Source organism: Protopterus annectens, chromosome 17.part0, assembly GCF_019279795.1.
Source record: "Protopterus annectens isolate FY-2018-M chromosome 17.part0, PAN1.0, whole genome shotgun sequence".
Classification (NCBI taxonomy): Eukaryota; Metazoa; Chordata; order Ceratodontiformes; family Protopteridae; genus Protopterus; species Protopterus annectens.
In genome coordinates this window covers 300,902,995-300,916,303 of record NC_056751.1, presented here as the reverse complement: position 1 = coordinate 300,916,303, position 13,309 = coordinate 300,902,995, and the positions used below count along the sequence as shown (strand labels likewise).

Here is a 13,309-nt window from a genome sequence, read left to right as displayed (position 1 = left end):
GCAAAGAAATATATCTGATGGAACAGAAAAAAATGTTGGCAAATGATTCCATCCATCTTTAATACAGAAGCACTTTTACAGTAAAAATAAACAGGAAAAAAAAATGTTCACTCTGCGTTTTGTCATCACAGCTGAATGCAGTAACACTGTACTCTAAAAAATGAGTCGCAATTGTAAAATAATGCTGATTGTTTAAACAGCACAAATTATTTTATACTTGTATACAAAACCTAATATGAAAGTCATGGAAAGAAACTGATAATAATGGAGGGGCAATGCAGTTGCATTTCAGCAGCACTCCAAACTTCACTCATATAAGTTCTCATAACCATGCACATACACACACACACACACACACACACACACACACACACACACACACACACACACACACACACACATAAGAGACACATGCACTCCATGCGCACACACCTGCACAAACACACACACACTCACACACACGCACACACACGCGCACACACACACACACACACACACACACACACACACACACACACACACACACACACACACACATATGCACACACCAAACACACACAGAATCACAGCTTTTAACTAAGCATTTTAAAGGAAATATTGCATTGTGTTCATCCATTAAATATACAACAAAACATAAAACCAAAAAAAGATAAAATACAAACAGTAGTCAAGGTGCAGCAACAATAATAAGTGGGAGTGTATGAAGGGGGCAATATTTACCTGCTTGTGCATTCATTAGTCATCATGTTCCTGTTTAAGGACTCATGAGTAAATACTGCATAACCCACATCCCACCATTCATTATTACCTAAAGAAGACCATCTCTTCTTCAAGTTTTCCATTCACTTTTACCTTGAGAGGGACAGAAAGTCTGTAAAATGTTTATACTTGCAATCTACGATTCTTGACTTTACATGTTAAAATGTACCCGAACCTGTGGGGGTAGGGGGAGATAACTACCAGGCACTGGCATTTTCTAAAAAATCCATCTGGCAGCCCACTGACCACACTCAAGTCTGCAAATACCTGCTTGACATTACAATTCACAAAGTGTTCTGAAATGTGTTCCTGTTTTATTAATTTAAAGAGGAATGCATTTCAGACTCTAAGCTTTCATTTGCACAGTTTTACAGCAAACAATAAATGTACTTTCCTCAGCTAATCACAATCAAAGGGAGCCCATAAAAGATGCTGTGACTTTGGTGCTTTTCAGAAGTGACAGCTCATTTCCAGTGTATTGTGCTTCTGCCTCAGGCAATCTTGAATTTCTATTTTAGGTTGCATGGCAGCTTTTTTTCTGAGTTGGAGAGGACCATGGTCTTGGTTCCTCAGAGGTGTTTTGCCATTTTGTGACTGTGCTGGCAGAAAGCAAGGTAATTCATGTCTGTCTTAGTTGGGGAGGAGAATGGCTTTTAGTGGCTGCCTTGTTTTGGTTCACTGTAAGCCTGCTTTATAGATAGGCCTTCTATCAGAATAAATCACTTACACAAAGAGCAAGTATTTTGGAATATGGTCTTGTTTCCTAACTCCCTTCTGAAATGAACCAGAGAGGAAACATTTTTCACACATGTGTATTTCTTAATGAATACGGCTGTTTTTTTATAATTAATATTACTTGCCATGGGAATAGTACATATATACATGCACACACATACATGTATATAGAATTTATATATATAGATATAGAGGTTGGCATAATGGTAAGGTGTTTACCTTACAAGCACAAGGTGAGCGTTTGATTCTCAGATTGGGTAAATGGCTAGGCTTAAAATGGCCCACAAAGGCAGTTAGTCTAGTACTAACCTATACATATATATATATACACACATACAAACATTGTATTTATTTTGGGGGTAAAGAGGCAGAATGTGTGTGTGTGTGTGTGTGTGTGTGTGTGTGTGTGTGTGTGTGTGTGTGTGTGTGTGTGTGCACGTGCAAACTTGTGTGTGAAACCAAAGAGTATGTCGAATGATTATTGATATGGGTTGCCTTGGAAGCAATATAAGTATCTATGAGCAAAAACTTGAAAACCCTTCTGCAGCTATTATTTCCTTTTGGGGGGGGGTGCTAGGGAGTCAGTCTGTAAGTGTGAAAGAACAAGGCATGATGACTATTGAATGTTATTGATATAGCTTGTCATGGAAGCAGAATTGTGTGTCTATGAGCAACAAACTGAAAAACATTATCGTTATTATTACTTCTTTCACTATCATCCAATCAAATCTCAGAGGTACTTCACTCCTAATGCTGGTATGAAACATCTTATGTGTATAGAATGTGGGAAATTTTTGGAGGGAGGGTATGAATCTAGGCTGAGAGTGAAACAAAGGGCATGTTGTTTGCTGAATGGCTTGTCATGAGAGCAGTAAGTGTGTCCATGAGTACCATTTTCACAATCATTATTTACTTATTTCCTTCACTTTCAACCAAATTAAACCTCAGATATGTTTATTGAAGATTAATATGAGATACCTGTAATGTACAGATTGTGGCTACTCTTTCAGCAGATTTAGGTTTTCTGTTTGAAAGCAAGTAGCATATTGTTTCTTGAATGGTTATTGATATGGCTTGTCAAATGAGCGGTATTTGTGTCTGTGAGCATCAGATTAAAAAATAATGTGTTATTATAACTTGTGCTTTCATCAAAATCAAACCTCATAGGTTTTTATGAAGGCTAACATGAGGCACTTAAAGTGTACAGGCTGCTTCTATTTTGGGGGTTAATGGTTGAGTGCAGGCTGTGTATATGAAAGTATGTACACATGTTGATTTCTGGATAACCATTGATAAGGCTTGTTATGGTGTTATATGCAACAAAATGAAAATCATTATTGTGTTTATTATTTTCTTCACTTTCTTCAAAATCAAACCTCAGAGGTATTCAGTAAAAATTCCTGCATCATTAACCACTTACTTCCTAGCTCTGTGAGTTACTATAAGTGGAGTTTGCTCTTGTATCCTCGTGTTTGGCAAATATAAAAGATCATCCTGTGGAGAATTTCTGCTGTAGCATTAAGTCCCATCTCTAATGATGACTGTGAGAGTTTTAACGTTTGTAATATTTATTATTGTACCTCTAATCTGCAGCTAATATTTCATCTTGTTTTAAAGGCCTTATTCAGGGCTTGTGGATTTGCTGTGAGTGGACCTCACAATCATAATCACTGTGCTTCTTAAAGCAGTACAGCGCATTTTGCAACAGTGGCAACCTAGCAAAGCAAGAAAGAAAACGTTGACACGGAAGGGCACATGTTTAAAAATTAATGTTCCGAAGACTTCTTCATAATTGTGGATTGCGGAGATGCATTGTGCTTCATATGTCAAGAGACAATAACTGTAAGGGGCATAGTGTTTAGAACAATTACAGCACAGATTGTAGAGCTACTATCATACCTCTCAACCTCTTAGCACTATAAATCTGGACAAAGCCTAAAATATGAGGGGACAAAGGCCCAGAAATAAGGACATATTTTAAATATTGGTCTTGTAAAGTTGACAGATTAAAAAGGAGTTGTATTAGCTTGCATTTTTGAAGGATATGAGGTCTGAAATTCAAATTTATATCATTATTTAGTGACTTCAATCCTCAGTGATTTTCAATAAAATCACAAATTTTATGAGGAAAAGACCAAAAACAAGAGAAAAATCCAGAGATTTCAATTCAGTACAAATCCCAGTATTAAGAGAATGGTTACAGAACTACAACTTATTTGAGGAGGAGCAACAACCATAACCAAATGAGCATCTATAGTCTAAAAGTTAAGCGAGTATGACTATAAACTACTTACAATAAAAAACTGCAAATTCAGAATGAATATTTTGATGAGAGTATTAAAACAAACAGAATACCAAAGGGCTTACGTTTATGGTACTACCTCAATGGGTTTCATTAACAATTCCCCATTGCATAGAGACTTACTTTTTTTATTTGACTGACATGGTACAAAATATATGGATTTGTTAATAAAACATAACAATGCTTTAACATAAGAATTTACTGTGGAAATTAACCACTTAGATAACCTAATTACTCATGACCTAGCTTATGAAGAGTACAGATATGAACACTGCCGTATTTTCAAAAGTATAGATGAACAGGTTAAAACCATACAAAGTAGAAAACTAAGAAAACTTGAATGTGACAGAAGAGAATACTTAGAAGAGACAGCCTACCCAATTCCACCAAACTCTTAAGTATGTGGGAATAAAAACTTTAATTCTAATAACAATACCAGCACTTCAGACAACCAACAAAGGGGTAATTATAGGACTGCCCCAACAAACAACAATAATGCTAGCAATAATTTATGTATCCATATGTTTGGAATATTTTATTTACTAACTGTACCATCCCCCCTGTTGAGACATGGCTCTGCCCATGGCTCAACAAATTTTAAATAAATTAGACGGTAATATTAAATTGCACCTTGTTTTACCCAGTTTTGTTTTTTGCTGTTGTAGTAAGCATTTGCATTGTTTTAACATGTTTAAATCTAAAATCTCAAAGGGCTGTAATTTTTCAAAAATAAAGTTCCTGAGTCTGAGGCTGCTTGCTTTGCAGCTGCATCAGCTCGCATTACCTTTTGAAATCTTATCCTGTTGTTTTGTATGAGCTACACATTTACAAATAGCTACTTTAGTAGGCAACTGAATAGATTCTAATAGCTCCAAAATAAATTATGATTAATAGGTTTTTCACTGGATGTAATCATCCCTCCATTTTCTTTATTATTGTGCAAACACATGCACTGTAGAAAAAGCATACTGATTATTAGTATATATGTTTACTTTTTTTGCCTTTACTAAAATACATGCTTCTGTCAAGATTACCAGTTCTGCTGCTTGAGCATACAAGTTGTGTGGCAAAGTTTGTGCTTCTAAATTTTTAGTGTCTGTAACTACTGCATACCCCACCAGATTTTTCCCTGTAGGACCCCTTCTGCATGAGCCATTCACGTAATATGTCACCTCAGCATTGTCCAAGGGCATATCTGTAAGATCTTATCTAGGTAAAGCTAACTGTTTATATGAGGTTGACTCAGCAGTATGGTCATACATGAAAGATGTCTAGCAGGAGAAAGGTATGCAACTTTTTCTTGTGGCAGAATTATTGCAACTGCATGAGGCATTCTCAATGTGAGAGGGTGGAATAACACCATTGAGGCTGAAGCCTGTACTGCCATTGCTGCTGCAACTACTGCTTGTACACAGTGAGGCAAAGATTGCACCACTGGGTCTAACTGTAATGAATAGTAAGCTATGGGGCATTGCTTATCCCCATGTTGTTGCTTTAATACTGATGTCATGTACCATTGCTTACAATCTATGGTCTAAAAAAAACGTTTGTGATAACTTGGAAGTCTTAAAACTAATGAAGAAGCTATTAACTGCTTCAACCTGCAGAAAGCCATTTCTGCTTTTGTTTTTCATTGTAAAATAATTTGGTACCCAGTTCCAACAAAAATTAGTTGTACCTAGGAAAGACATTATTTCTTTTTTAGTTGTTGGTTTGGGTGCTTGCAAAATTGCTGTTTTTTTTCCCCTTTCTCTTTTCCCACCCTTTAGTATTTTACCTTTACTGAATATCACATATTCCAGGTATCTAACCTGTGTTTTTTTTCCCAAAGTTTGTAACTTACTCTTGTTTACTTTGTGTCCTTGTATTACTAAAAAATTTTAACAATGCTACTGTATTCACCCTGCACTGCTGCTGGGTGCTGCTAGCAAGATGTCATTTACATAAAGTAGTACTTGGCTGCCCCCTGGTGGAGAAAACCCTGCCAGGTTGCTAGCCATCTCTTGTGCGAATATCGTTGGACTTTCACTATATCCCTGTGGTAGTCGGGTGTACGTATACCTTTTGCCCTGAAATGTAAATGCAAACCAATGCTGGCTGTCAGGGTGGATAGGTATTGAGAAAAATGCATTGCTAATATCTACCACGGTGAAATATTTCTGTTGCGGCTTTAAATCATTTAACAAGGTATGTGGGTCTGGCACCGTAGGTGCTCTTGGTATTACTGCATTATTCACAGCTTATAAATCTTGTACCATCTGCCATTCCCGTTTGCTTTTTTTTTAACAGGAAATAGGGTGTATCACATGGTGAATCAGGAGATTCTACCAGTACTCCTTTTTGAGTAATGCTGCTTATTATAGGCTTAATTTCTACTTTTGCATTCTTTCCCAAAATGTATTGTTTTTCTGTGGTCTAAAAGCTGACTTTGGGGTAATTGTAACTGGTCCTGCTGCTTGAATAAGCCCTACATTTGACTTGCCTGTTGACCACAGAGTTGTTGGAATTTTACACAAGGCCTTTTTTTTCTTTTAATAAAATGCTAATCAGCTGTCCTTACTAGATTGCAAGTGTACAGCTGTATGTGTCTGTGTCAACCAATTTAGTTTTGTTTTCATATCCCTTGTCCTGACATTTTTAAATCAGTCTGTTTTCCCATTTTGTTACCTTTTTCTAAGTCTGCCCATTTAAAACTTTTGTTTTTGTCAAGCTGACATGTGGCAGTCTATTGGACTTATACAATCTCATGAACTCCTGAGGTAATGAACAGCTTACTACACTGTTTCCCTCAGTATCCCAGCATAAAGTTTGTAATATTAATTTGTCAGCAGGATTTTTACTTATATTTTTTATTAGGTCCTGGTGTGCTACAGTAGTATGGAGTACAATGTAACAAGTGCTGCTGATCAGTGTCAAGGGAGGGTACCTTACTGATGGCTACGTTTATCAGTTCTTTGGTTACTGCCCCTGGACCAATCATAACTAGGTCCTGGCTGTACCAATAATAGGCTTCACCCTCTGATCACACCACAAGAGCATTCATTCGTCTTTGTGCTTCCATACCCTGCATGGTAGGAACTACTGCTATGCCAAATATCTGCACAAGGTCTTTTCCCAGTAAGTTTACTGGATATTTTGCAGAAACTACAATTTTACTTTTCTGAGTCATACCTGAAACAGGGTCAGTTATTGCTATATTATGGGAAAGTGGTTCCCTGTATAGCTGTCTATTTGCTGCTTTTACTAATATATAATTAGGTGATTTAGAATGTTTTGGTAACTTGGAGGGGTGTATCAAAGTCCGTGACGCTCCTGAGTCACACAGGAATTTGACCTTTCTTCCCTCCACCAGAAGTGTTACTTCTGGTTTTGTATTTGCTAGGTAGAGCTCCAGGCTCAACAATGCTAAATCTAAAATTTTATTTTCATTTTTATTCTTTACATCTGTTTGTACTTCCTCTATTCCCTCTACTACATTCACATTTTCTTTTTGTTTATTAACCTTTCCTGATGATTTTTGGTTATTATCACTATTATATAGTCAGTCCACATCTCCTTTATCTTCTGTTATTGCTTTCTTATTTTGTTTATAGTCCCTAGCTAGATGCCCTTTACCTGACTGTAATACAAATACTTCAGCTCCGTCTTCAACAGTGAAGACTTGTGCCCTTTTTCTCTTTACTATTAAAGTGTCTTTCAGTAGCATACTCAAGTAAGGCTTGCAGCCTGCTTGTTCAGTGATTTATCATATGCCTTGTAATAAAACTACTAACAGAGGCAATGCAACCTTTTAAAAATGTATATATATATATATATTTTTTAATTGTTATTTTAAGCATTTTAATAATCTAGCATAATATCCATCTACTGTCTCATTTTCCTGTTGTAGGCATTAATTAATGCAAGTCCAGTCTACTCTAAGTTTTCATTTTTCAGAGATTCTGTCTGTTAGACCTTTTACTCTGTTGTCTAAAATGTTTCAGAATTTTTTAAGCTTCTGTTTTTCTTTTGCCTGACGCCCTGCATCAGATTAAAACTTGTTTAAGGAGTTTAACTAGTGAAAGTTTATCTAGTTTACTATCAAATTTATAGTTGTTAACACATTTTGCAAAATATCTCACATTATCTGCTCTCTGTAATTGCATATATTTTGCATCTTCTGTTAGGGGGTCACGTGACCCTTTAGTGCACTGTTCCCATGTCTCTGAAAGAAAAAAGAAGAGAGAGAGAGAGAGAGAGAGAGAGAAAAAACAACAACAGAACTGTTACGTAACCCTTTCTCTTGTACCACGTGGTATCTTTATTCCCGTATTCACAGTAGTGTCTAGAATGACTGTTTACTTTGTTTTGCTTTATTTCCTGATCTATGACTCAAGATACAATACTTGACTACCTCTCTCCCTGCTATCACAAACCTTAGCAATAGCACAGTGTAACCTGGTCCCTGATCTAAAACAAAACAAAGAGAGGAATTCTGCTTACCCGAGCCTCCTGCTTATGTTTGATAGGCTTTTAGGACCCAGTTTTCCGCTTTTGACCACAGATCAGATAAGTGGACAGCCTCTTTACACGACAATTCAGTCGGAGGTCTTTCCTTCTTCTGCGCAGACTTCAATACCACCTATATATTCTGACCTGTAGCTTACCAAGGGAATTCCGGTCCGAAGGACCAAGATGTTAAATAAATTTGTTAGAGTCAGACTGTAAAAATCATTGAGTTATTCAAACACAATGTCAATTAATAACAAACAATAATGCAGGAAAGCTTGAGCATCTTGAAGCTAATGTACATTAGGAGGCAAAAAACCATACACAAAGTTTGTATAGAATTTTGACTGCTTTATTGACCAAGACACATTGGTTATATACATTTCATTATCAGTTTTGCCCACCTCACTGGTGTGGCTAGTGACAGGGTCTTTACATCATGGCTATTCATAAAACTGCTGAGTTTGTGTTTTCAAAAGTCCTTTTCCCATGAGAATGTTGCAGCCTTGCAGACAGCTGGTCAGTCACGATGACCTCCTGAGGATGTAGCCAATTCAAGGTTCTCTGATTAGTTCCAATATAATAGATGTATGTCTTCCTTAAAGTCTCCCTTTGTTTTCTTGCTTCCAGCTACTATCAGAGATAGACAAGGCTACTCTCCTGGTGGAGGCAGTAAAGAGGACATACATGAAGAGACTTATTTATTTCTAACTTTGCAAAATAATCTTTACTTGAAAGACATGAGCCAGACTGCATCTGCAAGCTGCCAAGGTCAAATTTCTGATTACACTGCAGCTTGTGCTTCAAGCAATAATATGTAGGTTTATTTCTTCTATTTATTCTAGCAAGACAGAATTAAATGCATTACCTAACCTTTATGGATTTAAGTACGTTTATTCCTAACTAAAGCACACATTTTCCTATATATTTGATCACACAATTCATATATGTTTGAATGATTAAATGCACATCTTCCTAAGCAGCACACATTGTAAATATATTTTTCTAGGTAGAATGTATGTAAATATATTTCGAAGCAGCATGTAAATATATTTTCTAAGCAGCATGTAGATTTTTCTAACAACCCCCCTTTGCAGATCAAAAAAGAATATACAAGAAACAGCAAAGGAATCAATAGGGGTCATGGAATCACATGCAAGGCCAAACGAGCAGACCCAATTGGCAGAACAGAGGATATAGGAGACAGAACCAACTTTAGAGTTAACTTCACAGGTTGAAAACAACTGTACAGTTACAACTAATACAGAAGGAGATTTTAAAATTTACAATTTTTCCAAATTTCCAATTGATGAAACATGTGGTAACCTGTTTGCCAAAGGGCTAACTTTTATCCCTAGTAGAAGGTCTGATACAGCAAACAACTTACGGTCTTGAAATGATATACATGGAAGCTAAACTTTAATCTGGAGTTCAATAACCTGTCAGAAGCAATGTTAGGACTAAGGGTCTCAGACTCTAACACATACAACTCCCAATAAACCAAACATTGCAAATATATGAGAAAATATGTGAACTAGACATGAGGAACATGTTAAATGAATTTCCAAACAATTTTAATAACGTGGCAAAGGAAGAGAGTACTAAACTAGATGAAATGAAAAAAGCAAATAAAAGAATAATGAAACTAGACAATGGGGGTGGGCTTGTTGTGATGAACAAAAATTGACTACATTGATAGAATGAACAAAATACTTGCTGATGTAACATATGGAAAAGCCTTACTAAACAAATTAAACATTGCCTACAGAAAAATCAGGGGACAGCTAAATGATTTATTCATTGAACAATGTATCATTATAGATGAATACAATTATTTGAACATGGTAAGCTCCATAATACCAACTATCTCTGGGATTCCAAAAATCCACAAAGATATTAAACCCCCCTTTGCCCCAGTTGTGGATGGTCGAGGATGCATCAAGTACTCTTGTGCAAAATATCTGGATGATAAACTTAAGAACTTAGTACTTCAAGATGAACATGTGAAAAGATTAATGGGATTTCTTGAGCAAAATGAACAAACTCGAATTGCATGAAGTGGACACAACTGATGTAAATATACAATGATACCTCATAATACAGGAATACAGTGGTTCACTGATTACTTTTTAAGTAAAAATATTCCACAAGAAAAGATTAATTTATATGAAGAACTACTGGTGACAATACTAGGAAACAACTTCATTTATTTTGAAGGTCAGTATTACTTACAAAACAAAGGGGTGACAATGGGGTCCACATGTGGCTCTTTATTGGTCAACACTGTAATGATCCACTGGGAAACAGACTTTATTTTCAACAACAAGGTTATAGAGTTATACAGATTTTACACTAATTATCTGGATGACATCTTTACTGTCTGGAAAGATGAAAAAGAAAAAAAAAAAACCTGCCTTTTTGGACTACCTCAACACAACTGAATTACTAAGATTTACACATTAAACAGGACAAAATTAAATAGCCGACTTAGATGTACTAATAACAAAGGATTTTGAAACAAAACATATGCATCACAAATATATCCCAAACCAACCTGTTCTAATGCCTTCCTTTATTTCTTGAGTTCACATCCAAAACCACAAAAGGAAGCTGTGGTAAAAGGATAGTTTGTGAGGGCAGCATGGATGACTACAAAGGAGGATGTCTTTCTAGATGAATGTTTCTTATTGAAAAAACATGTTTAAAAAATGTGGTTACCCTGACAAGTTAATGTACAAAGTGATTAAAACACATGAATAAGTAATAAGTAAGGGCATTGCCTCCAGAGAAAAAGTTATAATCTCCCCTGTACTCTTCCCTCATCAGGTCAATAATTAAGTACAACGCCCTTTTGGTATGTACCTTTCCAAGCAACTGCAGTAACTGGAGAAACTACAAAGGTTCCTAACAAGGAACATTCAAGGTCTTCAGCATCTGTCCTATGTGGATCATCTGAAATCACTGTCACTTTATTCTGTTTCATACATACTACTCAGAGGCAATCTCTGCTTTGCATACAAGGCAATCTCTGACCCTGGTTTATTGGAAATGCTACATCTCCATAAGTCAAATGGTACACAGGTTACTCGCTCTAAAGACCATAACCTGGTATGTGACATTAATAGAACCTGCTGGAGGGACAGATTTGTCTCCCAGAGGTTATCACACCTTTGGAACAGACTCCCACTTCATGTCAAACATGGCACTTCATTGGCCCTCTTCAAACGCAATCTAGAGAATTGGTTGGGTAACCGTAAATTTACCCCGGGGTTCTACCTTGGTCCCTCTTAGACAGGGACAATAGGTGCTGATCACAGAAATAAGGGCATAATTGGTTAGGCTTGTAAGGACTTTAGGGCCATTAGGCTAGTAACTTCCTATGATTTTATGATCTTGTGAAAAAAAGTACTTTGTCCCAATTTTGGATTGGAGGTCTGAAATAATAATATCAGGATTGAACACTCTACCATTCCAACAAATACAAGTTCAGTGAAACAACTTGAGAATAATTTCAAAAATGCCTTTATTACCACCGACATAGCCAATAGCACCCTTATTAAATGGATTTTGAACTAAAACTGGCTGAAGAAAGACTGACTAATGAAAAATTAGGATAAAAACCTATTGTTATAAACAAAAAAGGAACTAATATGAAGAACATATTAGAAGCAATGAACAACAAAATAGCCCCCCCCCCCAAAAAAAAAAAAAACTTGCAACATGAACAAATATGGATACTGTTCTTTCTGTGAATATATTCCATTGGAAAATCTTTCAAAATCAGTCACAAACTATCAAAATAAAAGGAAAATGTGATTGTGAAACCAATGGTCCTAGCCTACGTGGCTCTTTGCCAATCTTGTCTTGGGTTTTACATAGGGGAAACCAAACGTAAACTAAAAGAGCTCATATGTGAACATACTTATGACATCAGAAAAATGAAGGAAACAAATGCACTTCACAAACATGTTAAAAATAACCCAGGACAAGAACTCAAATTTACTGTTATAGAAAAAGTCAGCCCTAACACCTTGGTCACTGAACCTGGAAAGTAAGAACTGTACTGGCAGCTTAAATTCTATGTCAGTGCATAGCTAGGACTGAATGATTATATTTCTATAGCCCCAGTGCTTAAACTAAAGGCTCTGATGAGTTGAAAAAGTTTAAAGGTTGTGGGTGTTTTAGGAAATTAAACTACTTATTCTTAGAATGGAAATTGTTGAAAGTTAAAAAGTCATTCAACATCAGCATTTCTCATAGACGCTTGTAAAATAATTTATTCATTTACTTCTAATTTTTATTTATTTTCTATATGTTTATTTAGATATTTTATTTATATTTTCACTATTTACTGACTAGTAATGCTTGTTACTTTTGAATAAATGAAATGAAATGATTTCTAACCTAAAAACAAGAAGTGAAGCAGCACTTTATGAAGGCACTACATCCAAACAAGAAACTGAGCATGTGACTGGATCACAGAGGAGGCTTGTTTGTGTGTCAATACTTCATTAACGAAAGCTCTTATCCAAAATTAAAATCTGAGATGTGCTATACTCCCTGGCTAGCATGTTTTTTTTTCTTATTTTCAGTTTGTTTTCTCAGTTGAGTTTTTCTTTCTCTTTCATTCCTACTACTGCTCCTACAACTAATCTGTATCCATAACCCTCGCCTACTAATACCCTCTCCTTATCCACCTAATCATCTTACCTACCTACTGTAATCTCAACCTCTCCATTATCATACCTTTTCCTACTTAATGTTTACTGGATTATTTCTTATTTGATGCCCCTCCTCCTGTATTTTCGATTCCTGCTCTAGTGACATCTTACCTCATTAATGTCAATATACATATACTAAATATATGTGCATTATCATTGCTCTTGTATCTCTAGCTTTTGCAGGTTAACATGTCTCTGACTTATGTAAAATAATATACTTTTTTAAAGCATATGATAGATGCCTTTACTATATGTCTCAGTACTACCCACAAAGTAGTGCTTAAAATGTTTATTTTTTATTATT

The 13,309-nt window shown here is 35.9% G+C and overlaps 1 protein-coding gene across 1 annotated transcript in view; it reads right to left on the bottom strand.

Moving 5' to 3' along the window:
- LOC122791430 (doublecortin domain-containing protein 1-like) overlaps positions 1 to 13,309 on the bottom strand; it is a 526,863-nt gene that overhangs the window by 194,868 nt on the left and 318,686 nt on the right. The gene's annotated exons all lie outside the window — the stretch shown is intronic.